This window comes from Phragmites australis, chromosome 21 (assembly GCF_958298935.1).
Source record: "Phragmites australis chromosome 21, lpPhrAust1.1, whole genome shotgun sequence".
Classification (NCBI taxonomy): domain Eukaryota; kingdom Viridiplantae; phylum Streptophyta; class Magnoliopsida; order Poales; family Poaceae; genus Phragmites; species Phragmites australis.
The window spans coordinates 19,449,094-19,460,104 of NC_084941.1; positions in this window are offsets into that span (position 1 = coordinate 19,449,094).

Sequence of the window (11,011 nt, forward strand, 5' to 3'; positions counted from 1 at the left end):
GGTCGAACAAAAGTTTAATGCTCATTTAGTTCCTGAAGTGCGTAGAGTTAGGCAAGCCACTAGTGAATTTAAAGATTTTGCAATCATCTGGTGAAATAGAGTTTGTATCGATGGATTAGTGCCTACGACATGGAATGCTTTAAAGGTTGCTATGCGTAATAGATTTATTCCACCCACTTTTAAATGTGATTTGCATAAGAAATTGCAGCGCTTAAACCAAGGTGATAGATCCGTAGAAGAATATTATCAGGAGCTACAAATTAGTATGTTGCGTTGTGATATTATTGAGGATGAAGAGGCTGCAATGGCATGCTTTTATAGAGGGTTAAGGCGTGAAATTTAAGACATAGTTGATTACAAAGAATACAATAGTGTTCCTAGATTGTTCCAACTTGCGTGTTTGGCAGAAAAAGAATTGCAGGGACGACAACAGAGGCCAAGGAACAATTTTGGAAGCTCAACTTCTTCAACAAAATAGCTCTACGTCCAGCTTCATGGTCTGTTGCCCCCTTCTCGAGTAGGGCACATTTAGCTGTACCCTCAACACCGTCACACGCTCCTGAGATAAGCAAATCCATAAGTATGCTGGGTCCAGCCAAGAGCTCTTCTTCGGTTGCCTCTACAGGCTGATTGATCGGGATTGTATGCCACTGATGCAAGGGAATGGGACATGTTATGAAGGATTGTCTAAGTCAGCGAGCATACATTACAACAGAGGACGGTGGATATGTAAGTGCTAGTGATGTTGAGGATGAATATGCTCTTGCAGCTAACCTTGCAGGTAAAGAGGATGAACTCGAGATGGATATCGACCATGAGGAAGAATTGAGTAGCTGCTACAGATAATTATAGGACACTCATTGTGCAGAGAGTGTTAAGTGCTCAAATGGAGCAAGTGGAACAGTTACAACACCATAATCTATTTCAGATGTTGCTCATAGTCAAGGACTTTCGTGTTTGAGTCATTATTAATGGAGGAAGCTGTAACAATTTGGTAAGTTCAAATTTGATCAAGAAACTTTCCTTGTCGACAAGAACACATTCTCATCCATACCACATTCAGTGGTTCAACAATAGCGGTAAGGTGAAGGTAATGCAAACAGTTATGGTGCATTTTTCTATTGGTTCATACCATGATTGTACTAATTTTGATGTAGTTCCCATGCAAGCATGCTCTCTTTTGCTAGGACGACCATGAGAGTTTGATACTGATGTAACATATTATGGTAGAAGTAATAAGTACACTATTATGCATAAAGGAAAGAAAATAACTTTTCTACCTTCAATCCCTGTTGAAATTGTGAAATGTGAACAAGAGATAGCAGAAAAAGATTTTCACCCAAAAAGAAAAAAGCAACAACAACTTCTAAGACCAATGGAATTAAACTGAAAGGGTGTGTTATGGTTTCCACTAAATTTGACCTTGCTGAAATTTGTGATGATGAGCTACCATGCTATGCTTTGATATGCAAAGATGCTTTAGTTTCACTTGAGGAAATATCTACCTCTTTGCCTCCTGTTGTTGCTAACCTTTTGCAGGAGTTTGTGGATGTATTTTTAGCTGAGATACCCCTGGGATTACCACCTATTTGAGAGATTGAGCATCAAATTGATTTGATTCCAGGAGCAACTTTGCCAAATCGTGCTGCATATAGAACTAATCCGGAAGAGACTAAGGAAATTCAGCGACAAGTCCAAGACCTTTTGGACCGCGGGTATGTACAAGAAAGTCTTAGCCCTTGTGTTATTCCTGTTCTTTTGGTTTCTAAGAAAGATGGTAGTTGGCATATGTGTATTGATTGTAGAGTCATCAATAATATTACTATCAGATATCATCAACCTATCCCTAGGTTAGATGACATGCTTGATGAATTGAGCGGTTCTATAATTTTCACTAAAGTTGACTTGCGAAGCAAATACACCAGATTAGAATGAAACTTGGAGATGAATGGAAGACTTCATTTAAAACTAAGTTTGGTTTGTATGAATAGTTAGTAATGCATTTTGGGTTAACTAATGCACCTGGTACTTTCATGCAATTGATGAACGAAGTTTTACGTGTTTTCATTGGAAGATTTGTGGTGGTTTATTTTGATGATATCTTGATTTACAGTAAGTCATAAGAACAACACTTTGATCATTTACGTGCTGTTTTTAATGCTTTGAGAGATGGACGTTTGTTCAGCAACCTCGAAAAGTGCACCTTTTGCATTGATTAAATTTTTTTTCTTGGCTATGTTATTACTCCACAGGGAATAGAGGTGGATGAAGTAAAAATCGAAGCCATAAAGAGCTGACCGACCCCTGAGACTGTTACTCAAGTAAGAAGCTTTCATGGTCTTGTGAGTTTCTATCGACCGAAGGCCCGTTGTCGCGGAGAAGACGACATAGCGCATCACGGGCGGCGGCGGCAGCGGCTCCGGCGAATGGCGGCACTCCGGCGACGAACGGGCATGGCAGCAACGACTTCTAGGGCTTGGGCATGGAATAGGAGTAGGAGAGGGCGTGCAACTCATATTTATAGGGCTAGAGGCGGCTGGTTGAGGTGGAGTTCAAACCGAACACGATTCCGATTCGAGTTCGAGTCGGTTACGGTTTCTTTTTTCGCAGCTCTATATTCCAAGGATGATATCTCCATTTTCCGGACTCCAAATTGGATGTTTCATGATTCTAAATTCTAGTACTCGAAACTATCTATAACTTTGGTAGTCATTGGAACTTATGAAAATGCCATCTTGATTTTCAAAAATGCACCACAAGATAACCTGTTTGAACTCGGACTTATCTGTGCAGCACTGATTTTGGAGGCCATAACTCCTAGCTCCATTATCCAAAAGGGGCCTTCCATAGGTTCAAATCGAAGCTCTCAACGAGACCTACAACTTTGGTATTATCAAGATTTGCATTTGAGGCCGGTTTGAACTCCTAAACTTCATGAGAAGATGAGACTGTCCAGGACTCCGCGAAAATTTACAGATTTCGTGGGTCTTTTGTTGGGCCATCTAGAAGACTTGGCTAAGGGTTTGGACTTGAGCAAGATTGAGCCGAAAGACACTTTAGGTATATCTAGGGTTTAGAAAAGAAACTTTTGCAAAGAAATTTGAATAGGGTTTGAATTTGAATTGAGCTCGGAGTGAATTTAAGATAAACGAAAAAGATGAGATTGAACAAGAATAGGAGTAGATAAGGAATTTGAATTTGGATTTAGGTAGAATTTAAGAAAGAAGAGAGATTGACTTTAAACAAGAATTTGATAAGATTTGAATCGAACTAGAGAATGATCATGTATGATCAAGGATTGAATATATGATGAATTCAAAGATTTTGAATTCCAACCATTAAGATCCTTAACTTATTCACTACTGAGTTTCGTAAAAACCTTTTCAAAACCTTTTTCACTCAATCCACCAAAGAGAAAGAAAAGAAAAAAAACTCTAATACATTTACCTGGCTCTTAACAAAACTCAGCATGCAATGCACACAAAATAATAACCTATATTGATTGATTGATTAAGAAAATAGGTTTTAAACTTATACTATTGTTGAAGCTATTCATATAATCTTGGAAAAATTTAGAAATTTGAGAAATCTAAAAATTAGGGTGTTAGAGTAGGTGATGTCAATACCACTCTAGCCCCTACTCCCTTTAGCGTAAACGACTCATCGAAGTGTATGGTACAGTGCTCGTTCGTTTCTGATTATTGTTCCTGCTTACCTACGACCACTCGGCCACATAATCGACCAATGCTTGGGATTTTATAGCCGTTCGAGGGACAAACTGAATATCAAACTCCTCAAGCTCTATTGCCCACTTCGTTGTTGTCCCTGCTGCATCCCTGTTGTGTAGGATTTCCCTATTTGGGAGCGTGGAGACTACCTTGACTTTGTGGGTCTGGAAGTAGTGCCTAAACTTGCGAGAGGCCATCAGTATACCGTACATCAACTTATGTGCATGTGGGTTCTGAGCCTTAACGTCATATAGGACTTCCTGATGTAGTACACTTGTCGCTAAAGCCCCTCGCACTCGACGACCAGGACCGCGCTCGCGACCTGTGGAGTAGCTGCAACATAGAGCAAGAGCTCCTCGTCTGTTCGAGGGGTGGTTAGTATAGGAGGGGAAGAGAGGTACCTTTTGAAATCTTGGAAGGACGCCTCTGCTTCTGGTGTCCATAGGAAGTGGTCATTTTTCTTCAAGAGTTTGAAGAGCGGTAGCCCTCTCTCCCCCATCCTCGAGATGAACCTGCTCAAAGCTGCCATGCACCCTGTTAGTTTCTGGACACCCTTTAACCTGGTCGGAGATCCTATCTGGTCGATTGCTCTGATCTTGTTTGGGTTTGCCTCTATTCTCCAACTCGATATGAGCAAAACGAGCAATTTTCTTGATGGGACTGCAAACATGCACTTTTCTGAGTTTAGCTTCATTCGGTATTTTTGAAGGTTATCAAATGTTTCCTAGAGGTCTGCGACCAAGTTGTCCCTGGTCCTGCTCTTTACGACCACGTCATCAACATATACCTCAACATTTATACCGAGCTGTGGGCGAAGGATGAAGTGAATACATCGTTGGTAAGTGGCACCGGCGTTTTTCAAGCCAAAAGGCATTTTTACATGACAAAAGACCCCGAAGGGCGTTACAAAAGCGGTTTTCTCCTCATCTACCCTATTCATACTAATCTGGTGGTACCCCGAACGGGCATTTAGAAAGCACAGCAGATCGCTACCGGTAGTTGAGTCAACAAGCTGGTCGATCCGGGGTAGAGGGAAGAGATCATTCGAGCACGCCTTGTTGAGGTCAATGAAGTCAACGCACATCTCCACTTACCGCTGGGATTTCAGACCATGACAGGGTTAGCCAGCCATTTTGGGTATTGTTTCCCTCGGATGAAGCCTGCTTCTAGGAGTTTGTCGATCTACTGACGAAGTGCTTCCTTCCGGTCGGGTGCGAACCATCGCACTCTTTGTTTTACTGGCTGCGCGTCAGGCTGCACAGACAACTTGTTCTCGACCACCTCCCTAGGGACTCCAGGCAAATCAGACGGACTCCAGGAAAAGATGTTCGTGTTCACCCGGAGGAAAGGATGAGCGTGAGTACCTATTTTGGTTCCAAGGTGGCCCCTATTTGGACCGTCTTGGATGGGTCTGTATCATCTAGGCATACTGCTTTGAACCTATCGGCAGGGTCGATGATGATGTAGACCTTCTCTAGGCGACCACTTGGCCCCGCATCCCCGGGTCGCGACCCGGGAGTCAGCTCGACCAAGTCAAGGCTCCTCTTGTCGTAGTTCCTAGTATTCATAGTGGGCAATAGCCATGAACTGAGCCATCGTTGGTCGACCTAGGATCGCGTTATACGCAGTGCCAAAGTCAACCACATTGAACAGGACCATTTCAGTTCGGAAGTTGCTCGGTGAACCGAACTTGACGGGTACCTCAATTTGCCCCAACGGCTTGGCCGAAGAACCAGGGGTAATCTTGAAGAAGGGAGGAGATAGCTTCAACACGCTCCTCAGGATCTTCAGGGCATCTAGCGCGTCAGTGGAGAGGAGGTTGATGGAGCTCCCTCCATCGACTAGTACGCGGTCCATCTACACATTGTGCATCGTGGGCTCCACCACGATAGGGTATCGTCCAGGGCATTTGACGCATGTAGGGTGGTCAGACTGGCTGAAGGTGAGGGGAACCTCCGACCACTTCAGTCGCGGACTCGGACCCGGCATGGTCGCCCATAACTCACGGACCACCAACTTGTACTCCCTATTCGAGGAGTACGTCGTGTCTCCCTAAAAGATATGGTGAACTATGTGCTTAGCCTGCTGGAATCTCAGAGCTGATTGGTCGGGGTTGGCCCCATCCTCACCATCGTTGTTGCACCTGGTCTTGCGCTCCCCGAGCTCCTGGTCGATAATTCCTCGCACGACCTTGCACTCAGTCAAGTCGTGGGCGTCGATATGGTGGATTGGGTAGTAGCCTCTGCCCTTCTTTCCGTTTCTTGAAGTGGCGACGCGGTTGGCTGGTTTGTTCAACAGCCATGACGTCGGGTGGCCTAACCTTGAGCTTGTTTTTCTTTTTCTCCTTCCAGCTAACTCCTTTGGACGAAGTGAGCTGGTCGAAGGTCGACTGCGGCTTTACGCCTATCTGGCACTCTTCAGCCTCAGCGGCTTGCGCGCATTTGTTTGCAAGCTTGAAGAGCTTGGTGGTGCTCTAGACCTCCTTTGTGGCCAGCTTTTCGACCATCTCCTAGTCTCTGACCCCCCTCCGAAATGCTATGACCACGACTGATCTTTAAAATGGTGTTCCGGTATTCGGTGAAATGTCAGATGTAGTCTCGTAGCGGCTCGCCCTGCCGCTTCCTGATCTGATACAGGTCATCCTCAACCCCTGGTCGGGCATAGGTCCCATGGAAGTTGGCGATGAACTAGTCGCACAAATCTTCCCAAGACCGGACTGACCCGCGAGGGAGATTCATCAGCCGGGATCATGTTCAACCGGTCAGGGCGGTTGGGAAGTAGTTTTCCATTGCCTTCCAGTCGCCTCCTGCAGCCTACACCATGGTGGTGTAGATCTTTAGGAACTCCTCAGAGTTAGTAGAGCTGTCATATTTTTCAGCTAGAACCGGTCCAAGCTTATCCGGCCAGCGCACCTCTCGCAGTCGAACTGAGAGCATTGCACCTCGTTCCGTAACTAGGAGTCGCTCGTTGATGGGTGGCCACACGTGATCAGGGAGAGAACCGATGGTCTCGTGGCTCAAGCAACGGGATGGAGGACACCGATGCTTCCCCGCGCGAGAAAGGTGAGTTGCAGGACTGCTTGCTCTTCTCCCTCTCTTGGTGGCCACGCTCCTCCTGCTCCCGTGTGGCCTTCTGGCCCCTGCATTACATAATGGAGGTCGTGGTGGCGGAGTGAGTCGCGTAGGTAAGCAGGCAGACTGCCCCGACGTGGTGGGGGTCGCCTCATACTCCCTATCACCGAGGGAATGTGGGTTTCCTCCTGCAGCGGAGCCCATCATGACCCCTACTAGCCACGATCCCGATCGTTCCTTATGGAGGACGGGATAGCCGCTACCACAGTCTAGCGCCGTGCAGTCTATACTAAGAGGGCGAGATCATGTAGCCATGGTGCCACCGGTGAACCTTCTGGTCGCACAAGCTTCCCCTGGTCGCACGTTGTGGTTATGGTCTTGACAATACCTATCGCACGCTGATACTTCGTGGCACAGGGCCCACTACATGGGGCACCCCCTTATCTATTACACTGACACTGTTAGATTCCATAGCTGATGAATCTCTTTCTTTTTCCACTCTTTCCTGTCAGGCAAGACGTTTTTCTGGCACAAACCTACTAGTTATTTGTCCTGTGTCGATATTGGGTGAACTGATGGCAATGATGCTCCAAGACCAAGAGTTTTAACAACCAAAGCTATTGAAGCTGTCGAGCGTTGGGCGGAGCGGTGTCCCCGTCGCTGGCCGCGGGTGAGGCGATGGACCACCGGCGGGCTGGTGCCGAGGTAAGACTTAGGAGAGCTCTAAAATAGAGAGGTTAGTGCGGCGGGAGTAAAGGACATGTATCCGGCGGCATCCCCGCCACCAGAGGTAGTGGAGGTGAGTGGTAGGCAAGGCGAGCAGAGAGCGATAAGATCGGAGGAAGTAGACGACGCTTAAACACTCGGATTTTGATCGGACAGCTAAAATCTATCGTCTGAAGCAAATGCTATTTTCATAAGCCTGAAAAATAGCATGACCCATATATATCATTCGACACAAGCATGCAGTCGCAGACAGCCAAAATCAGTAGTAGATGACAGGGCAACGAAGATGATGATATCGATCGGTACATGCACCGCAACAATGGAACGTATACTAATGCGACGGACGGAGGTTTTAGCTAATTCTCAGCCTTATCAGCCTCTGCTTCTTCTCCGGCCTGCATGTCCTCACTGCTCACGGTCTGATCCTCTGCAAGTTTAACTGCTGCAGTTTCTTTAGTGTATTTTAAGTGGTTATCTTGAGTTGCTATTTCTTATTTCTCTTAGCATATTTTTTTAAAAATTTATTCTCAATTTTTCATATTTCACAATGCTCAAAGTTATTTTTTATTTTCTCTCTTTTAATAATTAACTCTTCAAGATTCCTCTCCACATGAGTAAGATTTCTCTTTAAATCAACTTTATCTTTATCGTCATCTATCTCTCTTCTCTCTGTATATGACAGGAACAAAAGCTATAATCACTGAGTTACCCTTAGATGGACTATCATCCTGCAAGGGATCGAGGCAGGAGAGGGCGAAGCCCTTGGCAGCCTCGACGATGGCTACCGGCAGGCCAAGGCACTTGTTCGCGATCTGCTCCTTGTCTGCTCCAGTTCCAAGATTATGTCCTCCCCCTGCCGTCTTTGCCGTCCTTGTTGTGCTTGGCATCCTTGTGCTTCTTGGCTTGCTTGTACTCCCTCTTGAAGAGCTCCCATCCATCTTCCGGGCTTCCGGCTCGACCTTGGGCGGGCGGAAGGCGCGGCTGGTGCGCACCATGGTCGTGGCGTCCTCCTCCTTGCGGCAGGTGACGAGCACGCTCTTGTGCTTCCCCTTGGGCAGGCCGTAGGCGAGGCGGTCCCCCACTGGCCCTCCGGCGGCGGCCTTGGCAGCGTCAGGTTGCTGTACCAGCCATCGTCGCCGTACGCCCGGATGTCATCGAACATGATGAGGTACCCTGTCTTGGACAGCGTCACGTGCAGGATGTACAGCAACACCCCTGTGTGCATGTACGTTGCATTGCATCGCATGATCAAGAAGCAAGCCTGTTAAACCCACTGAGAAAATTAATTAGTTAAGGACAGGAGCTGTAATATGTACCAGGCAGATTGGCTTGCTATGTTTTATTTGTTCATACTACAGTATAAATAGAGGCAGAGGAAAAAATTACATGCAAAGCTAATTACATAGCAGCACACCACATAGGTTTGTTGTTTAAAATTATTATTTTGTAGAAAATAGGTACCACAGTAATGATTAATACAAGTACTAAAATGAGGTAGTCAAGATTTTTTGGCCGGCGACCGGAGTCTGTGAAGAAGATGCTGGATTTCTCTGATTTTATGTGTATAAGGGAATAAATAAACGAGGTGTAGAGGAAAAAATTATATGTACAGATAATTGAATAGTAGCATATCACGTATGTTGGTTGTCCAAAATTATTTTTAAAAAAAACAAAAGGCACAATAAGGATTAATAGAAGTGCTAATTTGAAAAATAAGGTTGCGATGATTTTTAGACTGACGACTGAATTCTATGGAAAGAGATGCTGAATTTCTCTAGTACGATGTGTATAAGAGAACAAATGAGCGAGATATTTTATTGTTATTTGTTTAGAATAGAGCAAATATATTTTTTTATTTCTAAATAAATATCTAGAAACAACAGCTACAGTATACAGTTCACTGCCCAGTGGCGGGACCCATGTGCTTGCAGTGCTACATTGGTGGTACAGTGCTACAATACCCTATACAGTGCATGGGCCCACGTGTCAGGAACAGTATCTACGGTGAGGCGGATGGCGTGAGAGGCCGATTCCTGGCTCGTTAGGATATACTTCCTCTGATTACAAATGTAGTTTGTTTTAACTTTCTTAATTATTTTTTAAATATAAATTATTCTCAAATTTTTATGTATTTTTTTCTCTTTTTTTATTTTTATTTTTTTAATAAATACTTTCGCTCTTATAAATAAATAAATTATATTTTTTAATATATAATAAATAAGGGACAATAAGATCATTCGATCTACTTTTTTAATCCTCATATATAAATTTAAAACAATTTATATTTGCAATCAAATGAAGTATATATATTCGCACCGATTTTGGATTTCTGGACGGCAGCAAAGTTACCGACCGTCGTCTTCATCAATTTGTTAAAGATGTCGCCGTCCTGTTCCTTGGCATGTTCGCTGGCGAGGGGCTCGATGACGGTCTCGTATTCCTTCTTCTCATGGCCTCCTTTTGTTTTTGGGCATCTTGGACAGACGAGGCTTCTCTGACATAACTGTCCTTTTATGTGTGAATCCTCATGTCTAGGTCCACGCGTCAGATCACTCTGACATTCACGTCAGAGAAATCATTTCCATCTTGGACGGGGTTCATCTCGGCGACCTTCTTCTTGATGTTGTCGACGGCAGCGGGTCGTTGATGGTCCTTTTCTCCTCGGCTTTCCGGTGCGATTTGACGCTGTTGGAGTTCTCGATGATGCACTTGACCTGGTAGGTGTCGATGCCGAGGTTGTCGAGCATCCCATGGAGGAGACTGAACTGGTCCTCGGAGTCCGGCGGAGTGGCGGGCCTCTAAATTCGACACATAAGCAAGATTTATCTTAAAAATAACAATGTAGTGTGTTAGGCCTCTCCTTTTGAAGAAAATAACGTGGGCACTTTCTTATTGTATTTCTTTTTCATTTTTTTTTCTTATATTTCTGCTTGAGAAGTACACGGGAGAAAAGTGATTTACTAACAATATGTTTGGTATGTTTGGTAAACATTGAGGGGGAGGAGGGGTCTGAGAGTTGATTTGTAGAAATTTTTATGTAAATCAAGACGAAGGGGTGAGATGTATTTGGTTCTCTTGGCTCTAAACAATATCTTTCCAATTTCTACCGTTTGTTGTTAAAAAAGGTGTGAATTTGAGCCTTAGACTCACAGCCCTTATCCCATTTAAACTCATATGCACACAACACAAATACGAGACTTAATAGTCGTAGAAACGAAAAGGGAAGGGACTTGTAACCCCAAAATCTAAATTCCTATTCCCTCCCCCACCGGTTCCCTCGAACCAGATGGTCTGTAGAGGTAGAATGCTCATACCCCAATTGCATAGGAGAGTTATGTCTGTCTACATTATTTGTATTTATTGATTAGGTTCACTCTTCGCTGTCAGAAAATATACATATGAGTTACATGTAAAGTTGTTTCTAAGTGATGTAAGATGCATAGAAATTGCAAAATAGTGTATGCACTAGAAGTTCGCCGTAACATT